Genomic DNA, 24,639 nt, shown 5'->3' on the forward strand with positions numbered 1-24,639 from the left:
GCATATCCCGTTATCCTGGGTCGGGACTGGCCCGCCTTCGAGGAAGTTCTGCGAGCCATGCCGGCCCTAGAAGCGGACCACCAGGAGCCCTCGCCCGAGGGCCCCGAGGACGTCACGGATAGTGAGGCGGAGACTACGGATGTAGCGGGGCTACAGCCAGAGCCCACCCTTGAACCCCGCCTCGACACCAACTTCTGCCGGGACCAACGGGCAGACCCTACACTCAGCTGCTGTTATGAGCAACTCGCGACGGTGGATGGGGCGGTCATTGATCCCCAGTGAGCTGCCCAATGGCCACACTTTGAACTGCGCCAGGACCGCCTTTACCGGATGGACCGGGACCCGTGCACCCAGGAGCCGCAGACACAGCTGCTGGTTCCCCAGTGTCACCGGCGGGCCGTAATGAAGTTAGCCCATGATGTGCCGGCCGCCGGGCACCTGGGGCAGGAGAAGACCCTCGCGCGGATCCTAGGACGGTTCTTCTGGCCGGGGATCTACCAAGACATAAAGACGTATTGCCGTTCCTGCCCGGAGTGTCAGCTAGCTGCTCCGCCTGGGGTGCCCAGGGCGCCCCTGGTCCCCATGCCCTTGATGGAGACACCTTTTGAGAGGGTCGCCATGGACCTCGTGGGCCCACTACTGAGAAGTACGGCCGGATTTCAATATGTTCTGGTCCTTGTGGACTATGCCTCCCGATTCCCAGAGGCCATCCCCTTGCGGAGTGTTACCGCCCGGACCATCGCCGGGGAGTTGGTGAAGGTCTTCGCGCGGGTAGGGCTCCCCAGGGAAATTCTGACTGACCAAGGGACCAACTTCACCTCCCAACTGCTAAGACAGGTGTCTACCCTCTTAGGGATAAAGCAGCTCCGCACGTCAGTCTACCACCCACAGCCGGACGGGCTAGTGGAACGCTTTAATCGAACCCTGAAGGGAATGATGCGAAAATTCCCACCGGGGGAGCTCCGCCACTGGGACCAGTTCCTGCCGGCCCTGCTGTTAGCCATCCGGGAAGTTCCCCAGACCTCAACGAAGTTTTCTCCGTTTGAGCTACTATACGGACGCCAGCCACGGGGCCTCTTGGATCTAATGCGGGAAACCTGGGAACAGTCGACCTCCCCCGCCCAGGGCCTCCTGAATTACGTCCTCCAATTGCAGGGGTACTTGGCCCAGGCGGGGACCGTGGCGCGGGAGAATTTAAGAGTGGCACAGGAGCGGCAGGAGCGGGCCTACAACCGGGAGGCCCAGGCCTGGGAGTTCATGCCGGGGGATCGAGTCCTACTCCTCCTACCTTCAAGTGAGTCCAAGCTGTTGGCCCGCTGGCAGGGACCGTACGAAGTAGTCCAGAAAGTGAAACCGGTCACCTACGAGGTTCGCCAACCGGATAAACGCAAGGGGACCCAACAGTATCACGTAAACCTGCTGAAACCGTGGCGTGACCGGGAGGGCCTCTTAATTAACCCATTACCGCCCGAACTAGAACTGGGGCCCCACATGCCCCAGACGGAGGACCCCCCGGCACCCATGCTGGGCAAGTCGCTGACCGAAGACCAGCGCAAGCAGGCCAACTGTCTCCTGCGGGCCTTCCAGAAGACCTTCACAGCAGTCCCGGGCTACACCACTCTGGTCTGCCACTCGATTCAGACCGAGCCCGGGAAGGTGGTCCGAGAAACATCCCGGCCCCTGCCCTACCAGATGCGTGAGGACGTCGAGGAGGAGGTTCGAGCAATGCTGGCTTTGGGAGTCATTGAGCTGTCCCAAAGCGAGTGGCGCAGCCCGGTAGTCCTGGTGCCCAAGCCAGATGGCACCCGTCGCTTCTGTATCGATTTCCGGAGAGTGAATGCCATCTCGCGCTTCGACACCTACCCGATGCCCCACGTAGACGAGTTACTGGGCTGACTGGGAGAGGCACAGTTTATTACCACCCTCGACCTCAGCAAGGGGTATTGGCAAATTCCCCTCGACGAAGCCTCCAAGGAGAAAACCGCCTTTGCCACCCTGACGGGGCTATACCAATTTACCCGAATGCCTTTCGGTCTTCATGGGGCCCCCGCGACCTTCCAGAGACTGATGGACCACTTGCTACAATCCCATCGCGACTATGCGGCCGCTTACTTAGACGACGTCATCATCTATAGCTGCCGATGGGAAGACCATCTGCCCCGGGTCGCGGCGGTCCTGAGATCCCTGCGGCAGGCGGGTTTGACAGCCAACCCCAAGAAATGCCGCATTGCCTGGCAGGAGACTACCTACCTGGGTTAACGGTTGGGGGAGGTCAGGTCAAACCCCTTGTGGGGAAGGTGCAAGCCCTAATGGACTGTCCTACCCTGACAACTAAACGGCATGCTCGGCAGTTCCTGGGCCTCGTCGGGTACTATCGGAGGTTCGTCCCGCAATTCGCGTCCATAGCGGCACCCCTAACTGAACTGCTGACCAAAGACAGCCCCCGGCAGGTGCGGTGGACCCCGGAGTGCGAGACAGCCTTCCGGACCCTCCAGAGGTGCCTCTGTCAGGACCCAGTCCTGTATAGCCCGGACTTCCATCGAGGGTTCATTCTTCAGACAGATGCCTCCGAGGTGGGGCTGGGGCGGTCCTGTCCCAAGAGGTGGATGGTCAGGACCACCCCGTGCTATACCTCAGTCGGAAGCTGTTTCCTCGAGAAAAGAACTACTCTGTGATAGAAAAGGAGGCGCTTGCCGTAAAATGGGCCTGCGAATCCCTCCGCTTCTACCTCCTGGGGGTGCCCTTCACCCTGGTCACGGACCATGCCCCACTCCGGTGGCTGATGCGTATGAAGGACAATAACGCCCGCATCATGCGCTGGTACTTGGCCTTGCAGCCCTATGCGTTCACCATCCAGCATCAGGCTGGCAAGGACCATGCCAACGCGGACTTCCTGTCCTGTATTGGGGGGGATGGAAGAGCCTGGCCCCAACAGGCGGGAGCCAGACTTAAGGGTGGGTGTGTGTGTGTAGTGAGTCGGTGTGGCTCCCCTCCTGCCCAGCAGAGGGAGCACCCTCACAGACACCCAACTGGGCGGAGCCACCATCACCTGTCCCTGCCCCCCAGAAGTCAAGGGGTGGGACAGGAAGTAGAAAAGCCGGCTGCCAGAGCTCAGTCAGAGCCCAGCCACCACCAGGAGCAGACGTGCCAGCGAGAGCTCCTGACTGGGAACCTTCCAGGACCCGAGGCAGCTGTCCTGATTGGCCGGAGCTTCCCCGGGCCCACTACGACGAGGAGCCGCCGGAGCTTCCCCGTGACCGGTACTGGGAGCATCCGCTGGAACTTCCCCGCACTCCCTACGAAGAGGAACTGCCGGAGCATCCCCGCCCCTGCTGTTACCCGGAGGAGCCGCCTGAGCACGCCTGGCCGGACTTCCCCGAGGAGCTGCCAGACCTGCCACCAAGCCCTGGTCTTGAGGAGCCTATGCAGGTTGACTGGCCTGGAGCTGGTGCCCCGGACGAGGTAAGCCCTGAGGGGGAAAATGGAAGTAGCCCGGGGGTAGCCGACCCCTGTCAGGCTACAGACACAGAGGTCCCAATGTCAGTGTGTTGCGGTCAGGACCCCACTGACCATCAGCGGTGATAGCCGCTGCTAGGGCCCCGGGCTGTGACGCAGTGGAGTGGGTGGGCCTGTGTCCCCCCTGCCACCCCACTCACGGGTGGCAGTTTTTCCCCTCGCTCAGCCCCTGCACCAAAGGGCCTGAGCTCCCTATATACTGTTTGCTGCTCAGCCCCTGCTCCAAAGGGCCTGAGCTCCGTGTACTGTATTGCCGCTCAGCCCCTGCAACAGAGGGCCTGAGCTTCTTAAACACTGTTTATTGTTGTTCAGCCGGTTCCACAGAAGACGTGGAGTGAGTCGGTGTGGCTCCCCTCCTGCCCTCAGGAGGGTCGAGCCCCGGCGCGGTCGATTACAGGGGTCTTTCATGCGGGTCCCCACTTCTGTACTCCAGAGTTCATAGTGGGGAGGGAACCCTGACAGCCTCCACCAATCAGTAGCTAGATTGTGCAACATCACCATGGGGCCAGCTCATGCCATCGTCTTAAAGGAGATGTAGCCAGCATCCATTCTGGGTGAAATCAGATACTCCAGGCTGAGATTTACCTAAGAACACTGTTCCATGGATTGAACTAGGGTCCGGTCAAACCAGAAAGCCCTCCTCTGCTGCAGGAATGTGCATGTGTTGCCATAGAAATGTTGCATTGTTGAAACATGTCACGATAATTCCACTGACATTTGGGCTGAGTGACTTGGTTTCCCATAGCACACTTACTATGTTGGCATTAATCATTCCATTGTCTATTGCCTTTAGTCCAGAAATGCAGCAGCTGTGCAGGGGCTTTTAGATGGACCCTGTTGGCCTTCCCTGCATATACTAAAGCTGCCACACATGGAGCCTGATTGTACATCACAGAAGTTTTTCCAGTGACTTCCATTGGCCCAGGATCTGCTCCTGTCAGTGTTCACCTCACAGAGAGTTAACCTGCTTCTTCTAGAAACTTGTTTCAAAAGTTGGCTTAGCTCACAACTGAACATGAGTTCCACCTTGAAGTAATAGCACATCTATGGGTACTGAATCTGGGAACCTTTGCCTGGAAAAGCATGAGCCTCAACTGCTTGTACTAAAGGACTGATTCTGTTAGTTCTGGGACAATAGCAGGCTCATAAACCCCTATACAGTGTCTAGCAATGCAGGGACGGCTCTAGCAATTTCGCCGCCCCAAGCACGGCGGCACTCCGCGGGGGGCGCTCTGCCGGTCGCCGGTCCCATGGCTCCGGTGGACCTCCTGTAGACGTGCCTGCGGATGCTCCCCCGAAGCCGCGGGACCAGCGGACGCTCGGCACGCCTGCAGGAGGTCCATCGGAGCCGCCTGCCGCCCTCCCGGCGACCGGCAGAGCGCCCCCCGCGGCATGCCGCCCCAAGCACACGCTTGGGGTGCTGGGGCCTGGAGCCACCCCTGTAGCAATGATAGGGGACAAAGAGCCTGGCTTACCTGAGTGCCTGGATATTTGCCCCTCTACATAACTACATGCTGGGCAGCCTCTGATCAAGAAAGGCCCAGAGGTGCTGCAGCTCACCAGGCAGGGGGACTGGCACAAGGTAGTGTGGGAAGTATCCATAACACTTGCTAGCATTAATTCCTGCCTCTGGCAACTGCTATTATTTTCACATGCACCTTCATTTAAAAAAATTAAACACCTGTAATTAGGAGGGAGAAAAATCCTAATCAGGGTTTGTGGGTGTGCTTGCTATGGGGTAACATTCAGCCAGCTTTGGGAGGGAGTGTTTAACACTGCAATGTGTCTGAGAGCTTAATTCAAATAAACCACAATGAGGGGTTTGGCAAATCAAGTATTTCAATGAGCTGAATATTCCTAACCTGACCAATACAATACAGTGGTGACATGATGATTAGTATCTGAACAGCATGTGGAAACCAAAGGTCAAGGTAAGTGCTCTGTACGGGTAGCCATGATTATTTTATTAGTGATTGACAGTGCAGTGGAACTGCTTTACTGCCAGCAGAAATGGGTGAAGGGGGGAATCTCCCAAATGGGGAGTGAGAGACAAGAACCCAAATGTGAACCAAAACCTGCCCCATGGGCCAGAGCAATAAGCTAGTCAGTGTCATATTTATCAGGAAGTAGTTGAATGGAAACAATACTTCACTTTAGCACATTAACAGCAGCTGGCCCTGCCACAAGAGTAGCAGGAAAACATGCTGTCATTGCGTTCTGACCTGTCCTGAAAACTGCTTGTTATTCCCATGGGAGAGCAAGGTTAGTTCATTCATCCAGAGAAACTTGACTAGCATAGAGCTTCTGGCTTCTGCCATGGACCTGCTCTTTCCCCTTATGCTCAGTTTCCAGAAATGTTGATTGATGTATGCAGAGGTCAAGTGACTTGTTCCAATGTCATACAAGGAGGCCAGTGGCCGTAGGAAGAATTGGACCCTTCCTAGGGCTACCTTTGCACCAGATATAAATACAAATCAATGGAAGAAAGCCTGTTTACATTTGTTGTGGCTTCAGCTCTTCCTTCTCAGTGCCTTTCTGGCATCATTGTTGGCTAAACCAGTTGCAAAGAAATGCTGGGTTTCTCATGTCCTGGTGATGAAGATTCAGTAGTTTATAACCAAATGTGAGCGCTTAGACATTGTGTCAATCCATGGACAATGCCATTGCTTCCTGTGATGGGGGCCATGGTTTTGACACTAGATATCTAAAGAAGAGATTATATGTAGGGCTTCTGGGTTTAGGTTTTTAACTAATAAACTGATTTTTTAATAAAACTCCCTATTCAAAAAAAAAAAAAAGAAAAGAAAAGAAATTGATGTTTAGCCAATCAACACTGGCCAGACACCAGTTACTCAATTTGTGTTCCTTTCACACATTTCCCAGTGCAGTTTGGTTATATAGGCGATGTCCCTGCACCCTGACTTGTACCTAAGGGCTTGTCCACATGGAGTCAGAATGTGGATTAGGGGGCTATGATTTCTAAAGCGCACTAATGTGTTGTGCCTGATTCTCCTGGTGTTGTGCATTAACATGCACACTAAAGTTTACCTAGAGGGCTTTACTGTAGTGCTGTTTGACACAGTATGTTAACGTGCCCCAGGGAACAATGCACTACATGCTGAACCAAGATTTCAATAACATGGATACAAAGCTTAAACTAACCTGTATGTGTTTATAAAATAAAAATTAACACAGATCCTACTTAGACAAGAATTTTGTGCAGTACCCAAACAGTCTTACCATTACAGTGTCAAAGCAAGAGCCTCGAAACCTGCCATTTCTACATAGCATTCAAAAATTGCTAAAAGTAACTCCCCCAAATGAAATTAATGACTCCTGAAAAACAGAGAGCCTATTTCTTCTTCGAGTGATTGCTCATATCCATTCCAGTTAGGTGTGCGCGCGCTGCATGCACGTTCATTGGAAGACTTTTACCCTAGCAACACTCGTTGAGTCGGCTGGGTGCCCCCTGGAGTGGCGTCACTATGGCACCGGATATATACCCCAGCCGACCCATCCACCCGTCAGTTCCTTCTTACCGCCCGTGTCGGTCGTTGGAACAGTGGAGCGTGGCTCAGCTGACCTCCACTTCCCTAGCTTACTCGTAGTTTCTCGTTCGTTGTTGTGTACATAGTTATAATTCTTATATATATATATATATAATATAGTCATATTTACTTGTTTAATAGTATAGTTAGTGTAGTAATAGTTAGAGGGGTTCGGGGATTAGCCCCTTCCCCGCACCCGGTGCCGGAGCACATGCCCGGCTCACCGGGTTTCAAGCCGTGCTCGGCCTGCCACAGGCCAATGCCGACAGGAGATCTGCACAACTCCTGTTTGAAGTGCCTTGGGGAATCACACTTTTCAGCTAAGTGCCCCATTTGCAGAGCTTTCAAGACACGGACTAAAAAGGAGCAGGACATAAGGCTTAAACAGCTCCTCATGGAGGCGGCTCTCACCCCTCCATCTTCGGCACCGAGCGCTGCTCAGTCGGAGAGCAGAAGCACCTCCTCGGCACCGTACCGTACCGGTATGCCCAAGGCCTCTCGGAGCCGGACGTCACCAGCACCGAAGTCGGCCCCGCAGCGCTCCCTCTCCCCGAGGGTAAGGAAAGCCAAGACTCCTGCCGCCTCGGCACCGCCCGCACCGCAGCCAGAGAGTGCGCCTAGGTTGGACCGGCCGGCACCGACACCCACCACGGCACCGACTAAGCCGGCACCGCCGATTCAGGTCCCATAAGGGCCGTCGAGTCCGGCGCCTGTGACCTCCCCGGCGCCTGCCACGGTAGAGCTCACCATGCCGTCCACGCCGAAGGCTTTCTCAGCAGCGAGAGACCTGATCACCTTCATAGAATCATAGAACTTAAGATCAGAAGGGACCATTATGATCATCTAGTCTGACCTCCCGCAAGATGCAGGCCACAAAAGCTGACCCACCCACTCCTGAAATAATTCTCTCCCTTGACTCAGCTGTTGAAGTCCCCAAATCCTGATTTAAAGACTTCAAGTAGCAGATAATCCTCCAGCAAGCGACCCCTGCCCCATGCTGCAGAAGAAGGCGAAAAACCTCCAGGGCCACTGCCAATCTACCCTGGAGGAAAATTCCTTCCCGACCCCAAATATGGCGATCAGCTGAACCCCGAGCATGTGGGCAAGACTCTCCAGCCAGACACTCAGGAAAAAGACTTTCAATATCCCAACATTGACTCTCGGTACTAATTACCAGTGGCAGCACGTTATTGACCTATTGACTAAATCACTTTATCCTATCAAACCATTCCCTCCATAAACTTATCAAGCTTAATCTTAAAGCCAGAGAGGTCCTTCGCCCCCACTGTTTCCCTCGGTAGGCTGTTCCAGAATTTCACTCCCCTGATGGTTAGAAACCTTCGTCTAATTTCAAGCCTAAACTTCCCGACTGCCAATTTATATCCATTTGTTCTCGTGTCCACATTAGTACTGAGCTGAAATAATTCCTCTCCCTCCCTGGTATTTATCCCTCTGATATATTTAAAGAGAGCAATCATATCTCCTCTCAACCTTCTTTTGTGTTAAGGAAAACAAACTGAGCTCCTCAAGTCTCCTTTCATACGACAGGCTTTCCATTCCTCGGATCATTCTAGTGGCCCTTCTTTGTACCCGTTCCAGTTTGAATTCATCCTTCTTAAACATGGGAGACCAAAACTGCACACAGTACTCCAAATGAGGTCTCACCAACGCCTTGTATAACGGGACTAGCACCTCCTTATATCTACTAGAAATACCTCGCCTAATGCATCCCAAGACCGCATTAGCTTTTTTAACAGCCACATCACGTTGCCGACTCATAGTCATCCTGCGATCAACCAGGACTCCTAGGTCCTTCTCCTCTTCCGTTACTTCTAACTGGTGCGTCCCCAACTTAAAAGTAAAATTCCTGTTAGTCATCCCTAAATGCATAACCTTACACTTCTCACTATTGAATTTCATCCTATTACTAATACTCCAGTTTACAAGGTCATCCAAATCTCCCTGGAGGATATCCCGATCCTTCTCTGAATTGGCAATACCTCCCGACTTCGTGTCATCCGCAAACTTTATCAGCCCACTCCTACTTTTGGTTCCGAGGTCAGTGATAAATAGATTGAATAAGATCGGACCCAAAACCGAACCTTGAGGAACTCCACTGGTAACCTCCCTCCAACCCGACAGATCACCTTTCAGTACAACCCGCTGCAGTCTCCCCTTTAACCAGTTCCTTATCCACCTCTGGATTTTCATTTCAATTTCTTTTCCAATTTAACCAGTAATTCTTCATGCGGTACCGTATCAAACGCCTTACTGAAATCAAGATATATTAGATCCACCGCATTTCCCTTGTCTAAAATATCTGTTACTTTCTCAAAGAAGGAAATCAAGTTGGTTTGGCACGATCTACCTTTCGTAAAACCATGTTGTAATTTGTCCCAATTGCCATTGACCTCAAGGTCCGTAACTACTCTCTCCTTTAATATTTTTTCCATGACTTTACATACTACAGATGTTAAACTAACAGGCCTGTAGTTATCCGGGTCACCTTTTTTTCCCCTTCTTGAAAATAGGAACTATATTAGCTAATCTCCAGTCAAACGGTACAACCCCCGAGTTTAGAGATTTGTTAAAAATTATCGCTAACGGGCTTGCAATTTCACTCGCCAATTCCTTTAATATTCTAGGATGAAGATTATCCGGGCCGCCTGATTTACTACCGTTAAGCTGTTCAAGTTTGGCTTCTACCTTGGATACTGTAATTTCCAACCCCGCACCTTCATTCCCATCAGTCACTCTGCCACTATTCCTAAGCCCTTCATTAGCCTCATTAAAGACCGAGGCAAAATATTCGTTTAGATATTGTGCCATGCCTAGCTTATCCTTAATCTCCACTCCGTTTACAGTTTTAAGCGGTCCCACTTCTTCTTTCTTGGTTTTCTTCCTATTTATATGGCTAAAAAACCTTTTACTATTGGTTTTAATTCTCTTCACAAGGTCCATTTCTACCCGGCTTTTGGCCTTTCTCACTGCATCCCTACACCCTCTGACCTCAATAAGGTAGGTTTCTTTGCTGATCCCTCCCATCTTCCACTCCTTGTACGCTTTCTGTTTTTTCTTAATCACCCCTCTGAGATGCTTGCTCATCCAGCTCGGTCTAAAACTGCTACCTATGGACCGTTTTCCCTTTCTCGGGATACAGGCCTCTGACAGCTCCTGCAACTTCAACCTGAAATAATCCCAGGCGTCTTCCGCCTTTAGATCCCTAAATATGTTAGTCCAATCCACTTCCCTAACTAGTCATCTTAATTTAGTAAAATTAGCCCTTTTGAAATCGTAAACCTTAGTCTCAGATGCAATTGTGTTTATCCTTCCATTTATTTTGAACCGAATTAGCTCATGATCACTCGAGCCAAGGTTGTCCCCTACAACCATTTCCTCAACAAGGTCCTCACTACTCACCAAAACCAAATCTAAAATGGCATCCTCGTCGGTTCAGCTACTACTTGATGAAGGAATTCATCAGCTATCACATCTAGGAAAAGCTGAGCCCTATTATTATTACTAGCATTTGTTCCCCAATCTATATCCGGGAAGTTAAAGTCTCCCATGATCATACAGTTCCTATTAGTATTTACCTCCTTAAAAACATTAAAGAGTTCTCTATCCATATCCAGGCTAGATCCCGGCAGTCTGTAGCACACCCCAATCACTATCCCAGGGGAGGCTCTAGTAGTTTTCTTCCCTAATGTGACCATTGCCCAAACAGACTCCGTATTATCCATTCCATTACTAGTTATTTCATTACAGTTTACCTCATTATTGACATACAATGCTACTCCCCCACCTTTACCTTTGTTTCGGTCTTTCCTAAACAGCACATACCCTTCCATACCTGTACTCCAGTCATGACTACCGTTCCACCATGTTTCGGTTATTCCTACGATATCCGGTTTCAATTCTCGGACCAGGAGCTCCAATTCCTCCATTTTGTTACCTAGGCTTCTTGCATTGGTGAACAAACATCCTAATTTTTGCTGTTTGGCTTCTCTCACCTTTGTTACCCAATTTGGTAGGGACACAGTACCACCAGTATGACCTATTGGTCTAGTATCCATCCCCCCCCTCTTCCTTATGTCCAAACCCCTCCCTCTGGCTATATCCATTCTTATCCTGTTGTCCTCCCTCTCAATGTTTAAATTTGGCGTGGAGAGTGCCTGGACATCTCCCAACCGTCTCCCCCAATACCTAGTTTAAAGCTCTTTTGATCAGATGAGCCAGCCTCCCTCCTAGAAGTCTATTTCCTTCCCTACTCAGGTGGAGCCCATCCCGTGAGAACAGTTCTCTGTCCCTGAAAGCCTCCCAGTGCCCATACATCCCAAAGCCCTCCTTATAGCACCATTCCCTGAGCCAACTATTTATCATCACAATCCTGTCACCCCTTTGTCGCCCTTCCCTAGGGACAGGTAGAATCCCACTGAAGATCACCTGAGCCTCAATTTCCTTGAGCGTCTTATCCAGCCTGGCATAGTCTCCCTTGATTCTCTCCAGCGAGAATCTAGCCATGTCATTCGTTCCTACATGAAGGATGATCAACGGGTTCTTACCTGCTCCTTTTAGGATCCTTTTCAACCTCAGGTCCACATCCCGTATTTTAGCGCCCGGTAGACAGCACATCCTTCTGTTCTCCGGATCGGCCCTGGTCACAGGCCTGTCCAACCTTCTCAGTATGGAATCCCCAATCACGTAGACCTGCCTTTGCCTGGTGACAGTGCGGTCTGCTAACCTATCCCCCGTTCCCCCTGGTTGCAAGCGCCTTCCATTTCTATCCTCCCTTGTAGTCCCCCTTAAGCCATCCTGCATCCTCCTGGGGCCCAAAGTTGGTGCTGTCTCCATCGACTCCTCCCCTCTTTCTATCGGACTAGCCGCTATTCTCTTCTTCCTTGCCCTCCCACCGTCAGCTACCACCTGCTGTACCCCTTCCTCATTCTCCAAACCTTTAAACCTGTTCCTTAGCTCTATTTCTCCTTCACTGGCTCTCCTTTTCCCCTTCCTGCTTCTCATGGTCACATGCTTCCACTGCCCATGTTCCCCATCCAGCATTCCCCCTTCACAGGCCTTAGCCCCTGCTTCTCCCTGTACCTCTGAGCATTCCCCTTCAGCCACAGCTTGCCTTTGCTCCATCAGCTGCTCAAGCCCCCTTCTAATCTCTACCAGGGTTTATACCTGCATCTCTAGACCTAGGATCTTTTCTTCCATCAGCTCTATTAGGCGGCACTTCATGCATACATACCTCTGTTCCAGTGCCCCCACTAGGACCATGTACATACTGCAGCTGCCGCATGCAATCATCCTCATTGTATCCTCTGCTGCTTGGCTCATGGCTGCTGTTGTCTCTGCCTCTATCAGCCTTCTCACCTGGGGAACACAGCACACGCAGCACCGCGCCCCCTGCCCCTTCCAACTCCCCCTGTAAACTCCCACTCAAACTCCCCTGTTAGCAGCCCTGGTCACCGGCTCCCGTGCCGCTGCTCGCAGCTGTGCCGCTGCCTGGCTGGGCGGCCGCTTTTATAGGCCCCTCCTCAGCCTAGCTCCGCCCCCTACTCAGGGCTCGGCTGCCCGCTCAGCAGTCTGCCCCTACGGGCCTCTACAGATAGATACAAGCACTACAAAGACAGATGCAAATACAAATACCTGCTCCTCCAATGGGAACTCCCACTCAAACTCCCCTGTTAGCAGCCCTGTTCGCCGGCTCCCGTGCCGCTGCTCGCAGCTGACAGACTCGGCACTGCCTCCACCCCCGGCACCGCCGGTGAGGGTAATTCAATCGATTGGCAAGCCAGCCTTGATTAGACCACCCTCTGTTGGCGCAGCGGACCGGCACCGCTCACGATCACGGTCCCGCAGACGCTCCAGGTCCAGACGGCGCTCCCGCTCTCGACGCCACTCGCAGTCCCGGCATCGTTCCGCTACACGGTACTGGTGAGACTCGCGGCACTGGTCGGTATCCCGTTCACCGGCTCACTACTCTCAGCACCGCTCCAGATCCCGGCACTGCTCCCAGCACCGTACCTCCCGAAGCCACTCACAACGCCGGGATTCAAGATCTCGGTCGACCTCCCGGCGTCGGTCCGGTCAAAGGTCCCGATCTCACTCTCGGTACCGAGATGCTTCATGGCACCGGTCCCTGGTGCGTAGGGGAACCAGGTCTGTCAGGACATCTGCCCAAGGCTTCTCTGCTCCTCCATGGCCATCCAGACATCCATCGGTGTCATCCCACATGGACAGCTACTATACCTAAGACTGCGATTCGGATGTGCCCGCCGGAGTTTTCCAAGAAGCCCGGCCTCAAGACCAAGGTCCTCAACAGTGGCCCTTTTGGACACCTTGGGCGTGTCACCAGACCCAAGGTGCTCCGTTAGCTCCGGCACGCTTTGCTTTGTCAGAACATCGAGCACCAGAGGCCGCAGTTAGCCGTCCCCCTCCAACCGGGACAGATGACCCGCTGGTCCATCCACCAGGTTCCCCGGTACCACTAGAGCAGGAACCGACGCAAGAGCAAGAGGTCATACAGGACCCGCTCGTCCCTGGTGTTTCATCCTCTTCTTCACCAGATGAGGCAGTGGCAGGGACCTCCTCCTCGGGGCCACCACCAATAGACCTAAGGGCCCATCAGGACCTCCTCAGGAGGGTTGCGCTCAATATGAACCTCCAGGTAGAGGAGGTCCCGGAGGTCGAAGACCCAGTGGTCAGCATCCTGTCGGCAGATACCCCCACTAGAGTAGCTTTGCCCTTCATCAGGACAATCCAAGCCAATGCTGACACCTTATGGCAGTCCCCAGCCTCCATCCCCCCTACAGCAAAGGGGGTCGAGTGTAAATATATGGTACCCTCTCGGGGGTACGAATACCTGTATGTCCACCCCCCTCCCTCCTCCTTAGTTGTCCAATTGGTCAACGAGAGGGAGCGCCATGGCCAACAAGCGCCAGCCCCGAAGTCCAAGGAGGCTAGGCGAATGGACCTACTCGATCACAAGGTGTACTCGGCAGGCACCCTACAGTTCAGGGTAGCAAACAAGCAGGCTCTACTGAACCAATATAGTCACCTGGGCGGAGCTGAGTAGATTCCAAGAACTACTCCCCCAGGACTCCCGCCAGGAATTCGCTGCTTTCCTGGAGGAAGGGAGGAAGGTAGCCAGAACCTCCCTCCAAGCCTCTCTAGATGCGGCCGACTCGGCAGCCAGAACTCTGGCCTCCGGTATCACCATGAGATGCATCTCATGGCTGCAGGTCTCCAACCTCCCGCCGGAGTTACAATATACCATCCAAGACTTACCCTTTTGATCAGTGGTGAGCTGGAGCAGGTTCCCACAGGTTCCCAAGAACCGGTTGCTAAAATTAGACCTCTGTGGAGAACCGGTTGTTAATGGGGCCAGGGAGTGGGCAAAGAACTCCGGTCTGCGGGCTGGACCATCCTGTTGCTCCCAGGATTCCCAGCTGGGGAGGCTGAGGCTCCCCTGGCCCTTGCCCTGCTTCCCCCAGCTGCAGCATGGCCAGCCGCCAGCACCAGCTGGGCAGCTCAGCTGAGCTCCTGAGTCGTCCTGCTGCTTTGAGCTGCCGGCAAGGTAAGGGGGGAGGAGGCTGCAAGCTCTAGGGTTGCCGGGGGGGCAAGTAGGGCAATTTGCCCCAGGCCCTGCAGGGGCCCCCGGCCCCACGGATATGTCTCCCCCGCCCCGGCCCCTCCCCCCCTTAAATCAGAACTTTTTATAGGGAACCGGTTGTTAAGATTTTGGCAGCTCATCACTGCCTTTGATGGTAAGGGTCTGTTCTCGGACAAGACTGACCCCAGGCTACAAAGCTTAAAGGACAATAGGGTCATCATGCGTTCCTTGGGCATGCATACACCTGTGACCCAACGCAGACCTTTCCATCCCCAACCTTACCGCCCGTACTTTGTGCCCAGGCACAGGCAAGACTTTAGCAGGCGGCGCGGACGAGGTGGGCGTAGATGTCAGTCAGGACCCCAGGCGGGCCAAAACCACGGTCCCTCCAAACCACTGGCGGGACCAAAGTCTGCCTTTTGAAGGTTCACCCGAGGACAGCGTACCAGTTTCTGGATAGGATCCTTTTCCTCCCTTCTCCAACCGCCTCTGCTACTTCCTCCCGGCGTGGTCCCAACTGACCTCAGACATCTGGGTCCTATGCACCGTGAAACAAGGATACCACCTCCAATTTGTTTCAACCCCGCCTTTCCACCCCCCATCCCAGTCCCTCTTCAGGGACCCCTCTCACGAGCAATTCCTCTTACAAGAGGAGCAGACGCTCCTTGCCATCGGAGCGATAGAGGAGGTACCAAAGGAAGAAAGGGGCAAAGGTTTTTACTCATGTTACTTCCTGATCCCCAAGTCGAAGGGAGGCCTCAGGCCTATCCTAGACCTGCGAGGCCTCAAAAGTTGATGTTAACGTTGATGTCATGATAAAGTTGAAGTTCCGCATGGTCCCCCTGGGGACCATTATCCCATCCTTGGATCCTGGAGACTGGTATGCTGCCCTCAATATGAAGGACGCGTACTTTCACATCACCATTTTTCCTCCGCACAGGAGGTATCTTTGTTTAGTAGCCAACCATCGACATTTCCAATTTGCGGTCCTTCCCTTTGGCCTCTCCACAGCCCCAAGGGTGTTCACAAAGTGTATGGCCGTAGTCGCCGCACACCTCCGCCGACGGGGGATTCATGTATTCCCGTATCTGGATGACTGGCTCATCAGGGGGACCTCCGAGGCGCAAGTCATGCAGCACGTAGGCATCGTCAGGGACCTATTTACACGTTTAGGCCTGATGCTCAATACGGAGAAATCCACACTAGTCCCTACTCAATGGCTAGACTTCATAGGAGCTACCCTGGACTCCACTCTAGCCAAGGCCTACCTGCCTCAGCTGCGATTCCAGGCAATGGCAGCAATCATCCGAGGTCTGCAGAACTTCCCCACGACCTCGGCTAACACCTGTCTCGGTCTCCTAGGTCACATGGCTGCCTGCACTTATGTGACCAAATATGCCAGGCTCCGCCTTCGACCCCTCCAAACGTGGCTCAATTCGGTGTATCGTCCGGGCAGGGACCCAATAGACACAAGAGTCACCATTCCACCGAGCACCCTACGCTCCCTCGACTGGTGGCTAACCCCCTCCCTGGTGTGTGCTGGGTTACCGTTCCATCTGCCTCAACCCTCACTATCCCTGATGACAGACGCGTCATCCCTCGGATGGGGGGCTCACCTCGGACACCTTCGCACCCAGGGCCTTTGGTCATTGGAGGAACTGGCGCTTCACATAAATGTCCGAGAGCTGAGAGCGGTCCGCCTGGCATGCCAGTGCATTCCAGAAGCATCTGCATGGCCGTTGTTTCTCAGTGTTTACAGACAACACAACGGCCATGTATTATATAAACAAGCAGGCAGGGACTTGATCTTCTCGCCCTCTGTCAGGAGACCATCCGACTCTGGGAATTCTGCAAAGCCCACTCGATGGACCTGGTAGCGTCCTTTCTCCCAGGGGTTCGGAACACTCTGGCGGATCGGCTGAGCAGATCCTTCCTGTGTCACGAATGGTCGATAAGACCAGACATTCATTCGATCTTCCAGAAGTGGGGCTTTCCCCACATAGACCTATTCGCGTCTTGAGCGAACAGGAAATGCCAAGTGTTTTGCTCCTTCCAGGGTCTTTCACCGGGATTGATCTCGGACGCATTCCTCATGTCATGGAAGCACCGACTGCTCTATGCCTTCCCACCGTTCCCGCTGGTTCACAGGGTCCTGTTAAAACTCCGCCAGGACAGAGCGCATCTAATCATGATCGCACCAGCGTGACCCAGACAGCACTGGTACACCACACTGCTCAACCTCTCCATAGCCAGCCCAATTACCCTGCCACTCCACCCGGACCTTATAACCCAGGATCACGGCAATCTCCGCCACCCGGACCTGCGGGCCCTCCACCTCACGGCATGGCTCCTGCGTGGCTAGACAAATCAGAATTACGCTGCTCCGCTCCAGTACAGCATATTCTCCTGAGTAGCAGAAAACCTTCCACTTGGTCCACATATCTGGCCAAGTGGAAGCGCTTCTCCTGCTGGTGTGAGATGCAGAATGCTACTCCCTCAGAGGTCTCCATCCCTACTATCTTGGAGTACCTCTGGTCCCTCAAGCAGCAGGGCCTGGCGATATCTTCTTTGCGGGTGCACTTGGCGGCCATCTCCACATTCCATCCAGAAGAGAGTGGCCACTCAGTGTTTTCCCACCCCTTAGTTACTTGATTTCGTAAGGGCCTGGAGTGCCTCTACCCCCAAGTACGCCACCCTACCCCTACCTGGGACCTCAACCTAGTCCTAAACAGGTTTATGATTCCGCCATTTGAGCCGTTGGCAACTTGCTCACTGCTATACTTGTCCTGGAAGACAGTTTTCCTAGTAGCCATTACATCGGCCAGGTGGGTCTCCGAACTTTGAGTGCTTACGGTGGGCCCACCGTATACTGTCTTTCACAAGGACAAGGTACAGTTGCGACCACATCCGGCATTCCTCCCTAAGGTGGTATCGGCCTTCCATACCAATCAGGACATCTTCCTTCCGGTCTTCTTCCCGAAGCCTCATTCATCCCCACGGGAGCAGCAGCTACACTCCTTAGATGTCCGTAGGGCGCTCGCTTTTTATATTGATCGGACAAAGCCCTTCCGAAAATCCCCCCAACTCTTCGTTGCAGTGGCTGACCGGATGAAAGGCCTGCCCATCTCCGCACAGAGGATCTCCTCTTGGGTAACGGCGTGCATACGCACGTGCTATGCCTTGGCTCATGTTCCCTCGGGCCATCTCACCGCCCATTCTACCAGATCTTAGGCTTCATCAGCCGCCTTCCTGGCCCATGTACCAATCCAGGAAATATGTTGCGCAGCTACCTGGTCATCGGTCCACACCTTTGCTTCACACTATGCTCTGGTCCAACAATCTAGAGATGATGCAGCCTTTGGCTTGGCGGTTCTGCACTCTGCCACATCTCACTCCGACCCCACTGCCTAGGTAAGGCTTGGGAATCACCTAACTGGAATGGATATGAGCAATCACTCGAAGAAGAAAAGATGGTTACTCACCTTTGTAACTAGTGTTCTTCAAGATGTGTTGCTCATATCCATTGCAAACCCGCCCTCCTTCCCCACTGTCGGAGTAGCCGGTAAGAAGGAACTGAGGGGTAGATGGGTCGGCTGGGGTATATATCCGGTGCCATAGCGGCGCCACTCCAGGGGGCGCCCAGCTGACCCACCGAGTGTTGCTAGGGTTAAAGTCTTCCGACAAACGTGCACGCGCACACCTAACTGGAATGGATATGAGCAACACATCTCGAAGAACAACAGTTACAAAGGTGAGTAACCGTCTTTTCTATGTTATGTCTGCATTTGCCAATTGGGGAGCACAGTATGACTGCCTTGGCAACTCTTCAGGTATATCTATACCCGCAACTATTAGCAAGCCTCCCAGCCCAGGTGGCCAGACCTGCTGGAGCTAGGGTGTTTAAAAATAGCAGAGTGGATATTGTAGCATGGGCAGTATCTCAGGCTAGCGACCCCCCCCCCCCATGTTTATATACTGCCCCCAATTGCTATAGTCTCTGATGTGGTGCCAGTCCTTGACTAACGCATGGGAAGACTGGTAAAGCCAAGAGTTCAAAAATCTCAAAACAGATCAAATTAACCCCAGGAGGTCTATTTCCAAGCTGATGAGCTCCTGACCTGGTGCAGGTATCCCCATCCTACAAACATATATGATGGCATCATGCTGAAAAGTGCAGGATCCTTACAAGCGTACTTCCTATGGGGTCAAGCAATGATGCACTCCCTTTTTTCAATGGGAAATGCTACCACAGTCTTGACCACCTCCCCCTCAGCCAAACCTGGACAGATATTTACCTGCCCCCAGATCCAGCTCAGCACTCTGTTTGTTTGTCTTAGACTTGCTATGATCCAACTTGCCTTAGGCCTTGCACTAGAGCAAGCTGCCTTCTTTGCAGTGTCATGTGCCATTGGGATTAGAGAAGGACCGTGCTGTGAGGATGAAAGTTTCTTTCAACCCCCTGCCAAGCTCCGAGGACAACCAGTGGAGAGATGGTTTCTTCTTGGTGCTTTTTCTTGTCTATCTGGCCTGGTTGGTGGATGAGACACACGCACACAACCCGTTCAACAAGAAGTCCAGTTGTGCCACCAGCATGATACTCAGAGCACCAATCCAAGTGTCCTGTTAGCCTGGCTCCACCTTAGAACAGCAGTGGTTGGAACAGTGTATTTGCTTTGCTTCCGGCAGAGAGGCTGCTATTTGTTAGCCAGATTATTCTCGTAATAATCTGAGCACCACTCAGCGTCACCAGGGTATGCGAGGAATGCGGAGGGAGAAGGGCACCTCCTTGGTGAGAGGCAGGGAGACTGCATCTGAACAGAGAAACCTGTTTGATCTTCCCCTGAAGGGCAAGACACACCCATATCTCCTCCTCAGAACAAGGCTTGGCTTTTGGAAGCCAGCCCTAGCAGGTAACCCACTGCAGCTGCTGGGGAGTGCAAAGAAGAGACCTGCAGGGAGCTGGGGGAGACAGCTTGAGCCACTTCACACACCATTCTCAAGTTCGCCTTTTGGGGAAACCTGAGCTGAAAAGCTGCCACAGGTAGGGCCACTTGTGCTTCTTGGGGCATCTGGAAAGAGCGAGACAGAGCCTCTGTCTTTCTGTTCTCCTCTTCTCTCCCGTGCTCACTGTAAGAAAAGGCTGTTTATAACCTGCCAGTGCTGGGATTCAGCCAAAGGCTTTTGCTGTTAGCAGAGCTGGGCCTGAATCAAAATCCCAGCTCCCAGCGTGCAGTGGAGCATGCAGGACCTGTATCTGAAATCCCTCTATAATGGACAGTAATAGCCTGGGTCCAAGTGCTGCTGGGCTACCAGAGTGCTGAGTGTGGTATGAGAACCTGAGTGGACCAGAAACTTAGGAGGGGCCAGATCTGGATCTGGACTTTGTGGCTTGGGCTCAGGTCAGATATAATCCATATCCATTTACCTCTTAGGGTACGTCTACACTATGGGACTATTCCGAATTTGCATAAACCGGTTTTGTAAAACAGATTGTATAAAATCGAGTGCGCGTGGCCACACTAAACACATTAAATCGGTGGTGTGCGTCCACGGTCCGAGGCTAGCATCGATTTCTGGAGCGTTGCACTGTGGGTAGCTATTCCGTAGCTTTCCCATAGTTCCCGCAGCCTCCCCCGCCCATTGGAATTTCCGGGTTGAGATCCCAGTGCCTGATGGGGCAAAAATCATTGTCGCGGGTGGTTCTGGGTAAATGTCGTCAGTCACTCCTTCCTCTGGGAAAGCAACGTCAGACAAGCATTTTGCGCCTTTTTTCCCTGGATTGCCCTGGCAGATGCCATAGCATGGCAATCATGGAGCCTGTTTTGCCTTTTGTGACTGTCACCGTATGTGTACTAGATGCCGCTGACAGAGGCGATTCAGCAGCGCTACACAGCAGCATGCTTTTGCTTTTGCATGACAGCAGAGATGGTTATCAGCCATACTGCACCATCTACCAATCCATAAATTGGTAAAAAGATTATCATGGCTACCAGTTGTTTTGCACCATTTGCTGCTGTCATAAGTGCCCCTGGCTGCTCTTAGCCAGGGGCGCAAAAACCAAAATTGGGAATGACTCCCAGAGTCAATCCCTCCTTTTTGGAATCTAAAAATAGAATCAGTCCTGCCTAGAATATGGGCAAGTGTACTAGAGAACCACTGTATCAGAGAACCAGAGAGCACAGCTGCTCTGTGTCAGATCCTGCAGAAATTATGAGCTGTATGCTATTCACAGGGGGTGCTCCTGCAACAATCCCACCTGTTGATTCCGTTCTTCCCCCAGCCTTCCTGGGCTACTGTAGCATTGTCCCCCCACTTGTGTGATGAAGTAATAAAGAATGCAGGAATAAGACACACTGACTTGTTAGTGAGAAATGAGTGGAAGGCAGCCTCCAGCTGCTATGATAGTCCAGACAGGACAGTAAGGAGTGTGGAGGAGAGGAGCCCATCATCCCTCTGCTAGTCCAGGGGCACTTGAATCTTTTATTTACACATGAAGGGTGGGGGCTGACAGAGCTCAGCCCCCTGTTGCTATGACGACTATGGTTATCAGCCATACTGCACCATCTACCAGGAAAAATTAGGGCCAGGCGCCCTTGATTGACCTGACAGATGCTAGTCAGCATGGTTACCAGCCCTTTTGCACTGCCCCATGTGCCAATAGGCTGATGATGAGGACGGGTACCAGTCGTTTTGCACCATCAGCCACCCATGGCGGAGGGGGAGGAAGGATGTTGGTGTTGAGTGCTGCAGCATCGCCTCTATCTGCAGCATTCAGTAAAGATAGGGTGACATGTAAAAGAGTCAAGAGAGGATTGTTTTCCCTTTCACTTCTGGGGGTGGGTGGGGGGGTGCGTAAATTGCCGAGCTATGCCCTGACCCACCGCGGACACTGTGTTTGACCCTAGAAGCATTTGGAGCTCAGCCAAGAATGCAAATGCTTTTCAGAGAGACTGCAGGAACTGTGGGATAGCTTGAGTCCTCCAGTCCATGAGCGTCCATTTGATTCCTTGGCTTTCCGTTACGCTTGTCACGCAGCAGTGCGCTGAGTCCCTGCTATGGCGTCTGTCTGGAGATTTTTTAAAAATGTTTTTTAATTCGTCTTCTGTAACGGAGCGCTGATAGAACAGATTTGCCTGCCCTTACAGCGATCACGTCCGCATGGTCCATGCGGGAGCTCTTTCTTTATTTTGATTTTTAACTGCATCGCCACACGTGCTGATCGGAGCTCCACGCTGGGCAAACAGGAAATATTCAAAAGTTCACGGGGCTTTTCCTGTCTAGCTGGCCACTGCATCCGAGTTCAGATTACTGTCCAGAGCGGTCAGTGGTGCACTGTGGGATACCGCCCGGAGGCCAATACCGTCGATCTGCGGCCACACTAACCCTAATCCGATATGGTAATACCGATATTAGCGCTACTCCTCTCGTTAGGGAGGAGTACAGAAACCGGTTTAAAGAGCCCTTTATACCGATATAAAGGGCCTCTTAGTGTGGACGGGTGTGGCGTTAAATCGGTTTAATGCTCCTAAAACCGGTTTAAACGCGTAGTGTAGACCAGGCTTTAGCCTTGTCTGACCGCAGCATTCCTTCCTACCAACCTCTCTGAAGCCACTGTTCTACCTAAGATCATTATATACTGAGTAAGAACTGGTCTCCCCTTTGTATGTATTAACTTGATGGGCTGGAGAGCAAGAGAGTGGTGATGGAGGGCTAGGAGGCTTATGAAACTTCTGGCAAACCCTTTCTCCTGCAGAGGCTTGTTTGCTTATCTCTGAATTAGTATGTAAATTAATGCTTTTGGAAGGGAGGTATGGGACTGACAGTACGGGTAGGGCCGGTCTAGTGTAGGCAGGCACCTCTGTCAACCCTAACTTCTCCACTGCACCTCAAATCCTGGTACATCCTTTCCACCCCACCTGCTAGTCTAGTTCTAGGTCTCTGCCTAACAAAGACTTGGCTATCTCAGCAAGTGATGTGGTGGCTAAGAACTGTGATGCAGCCGTGCCCAGCTCATTTCACTTGTGAGCCAAGGCAACATGCAGACCTAGCTCTCCAAAGGCAAAAGGCTCCTGAGGAGAACAGCTCAGGAGTATTAGTTGAGTTTATTTTTTATGCCTGCAAAACAACTAAATGAAAATTAAGCTTGTCAAATGTGTCCTCAAAAATTATGGTTTTTCATTTAAAAAAAAAATCCCAAAAATCTGAAACCCAATTTTTTGTTCAGTTTTTAACAAATTTTCATGTCTTTTTTTTTATGAAACCCTGAAAAATTTTGACAAAAATGGATTTTTTTGACAAAAAAATTCCATTTTGTTAAAAAGAAAGCTGTTTTCCATTGCAAAAGTTGAACATTTTCAGTTGAAAATCGAGCTGTTCATGATGCTTCATCGATGAGATGGCTGTAATGTGAACATAAGGCTTGGCTGAACCCTTGACTCTAGGGAAAATGGTGTCTTTACTTTTCTTTTTTTATATTGCGGTCAGGGCTCAAGCTGAAGTTTATGTGGGTATGGAGACCATTGCTCTCCTTTTTAAAATAAAGGAAGTACTTTAATAATAATTAATTAAATGGTGGGCACAGTGTTGTGAAATGTGTTTTAGAAATGTGTATGGTGATAATAGTAAGCTCACTGGATATGGGACTATCAATTTCTGTTTGTATAGCACAATAGGGTCCCAGTCCGGTTAGTGACCCCACATGCTGTTGATTATATGTGCAATAATATTACACATGCGGAAAGGGGAGAGGGGGTCAAGGAAATGTTTCCTTTGTTAACGCTTTAACTCTGTGATTGTCAACAACAAAAATGTCAGAACTCGTAGCACCCATCTCCTGGAAGGGTTCTTAGGTTGGGATTTTGCCCACTCTTTTGTGTTATAATACAAAACACTGACTGGTGCTCAGAAGGCAGTTCTGTGCAAGCCTTTGTCTGCTCTGGGTTGATCCTGAGATGCTGATGCCATAGAACTTCATATAGATTTGCCACTCTGGCTCATCCCAAGTCTGGGATTGTGTCTCTGGCACTGACAGGATCAGAAACTAGCAAAACCAGTAAATGTCTCAAGCCAGCTAAGCATCTGTTTGGTTGCAAGCCTGGGTACTACACAGGCAGGAAGGCAGGGCAGTCTTCACCCCTACACCCTGTCTCACCCATGTGTCTCAACCATCACCTGTAGAGCCCACCTCCACCCCAGTTGAGACAGAAGTTCATTTGTGGGACCTATTCCTCCTTTAGCTCTTCTGCTGCAGCAGCCCATGTTGGTGGGCTTTGTGATGTGAACATCTGTTCACAAGCAACTGAACTAAGTACTCAAACTCATTTCATTCCATTTCTCTGTTGCCCTGAGCTGGATTTGAAAGGGTGCTGAAGAGGGGAAAGGTTTCATCTCCCATTACCAGTCTCTGGAACCAGCTAAGCAAATCACTTACAAAATTAAACTGAACCCTGATCGCTGCAGCAACCAGGACCAGAGGAAGGGTTGAAACGATTCTTTGCCTTCAGACCAACACACCCTGGAGGTTAAAATCTAAACAACAGTTTTCAAACCACCATTTTATATAATGGCACAGAATTCCATTTATTCATCTGGCAGGGATGTCCGGAATTAATGTTTTCAGCATAGGGGAAAGTGCTGGAAGGAGGTCACCAATGGGGGATGGGCTCCCAGGTGTTGGGAAACAAGTTAGAGGACTGAACTAAGTAGCAAGTGTTCAGTTTGGTCAAGGCAGCCAGTGCTAACACTTATCGGGTAACACATTAGCTACTGGAGATAGGTAGGGTGGCCAACTTTCTAATCACACAAAACTGAACACCCTAGCCCTTCCCCTTCCCTGAGCCCCCCCAACCCCACTCACTACATTCACCCTCCCTTGGTGGCTCACTCTCCCCCACTGAGCTCGGGCAGAGGGTGGGGGTGTGGGAGGGGATGAGGACTCTAACTGGTGGTGCGGGCTCC

At 52.0% G+C, this 24,639-nt stretch overlaps 1 protein-coding gene across 10 annotated transcripts in view; it reads left to right on the forward strand.

The window, feature by feature from the left end:
- Positions 1 to 3,348: 3,348 nt before the first annotated feature.
- Positions 3,349 to 24,639, forward strand: part of ZNF185 (zinc finger protein 185 with LIM domain) — a 139,317-nt gene continuing 118,026 nt past the window's right edge. For 9 of the 10 annotated variants that reach the window (XM_039486987.1, XM_039486990.1, XM_039486991.1 and 6 more), the window contains exon 1: positions 19,624 to 19,723. The gene's annotated coding sequence lies outside the window, so the exon portion shown is untranslated. Of the gene's footprint in view, positions 3,463 to 19,623; positions 19,724 to 24,639 lie in introns of those variants that run through there. The other variant, XM_039486982.1, reaches the window with a different exon arrangement.

The sequence above is a fragment of the Mauremys reevesii genome, linkage group 9 (genome assembly GCF_016161935.1).
Source record: "Mauremys reevesii isolate NIE-2019 linkage group 9, ASM1616193v1, whole genome shotgun sequence".
NCBI classification, from domain to species: Eukaryota; Metazoa; Chordata; order Testudines; family Geoemydidae; genus Mauremys; species Mauremys reevesii.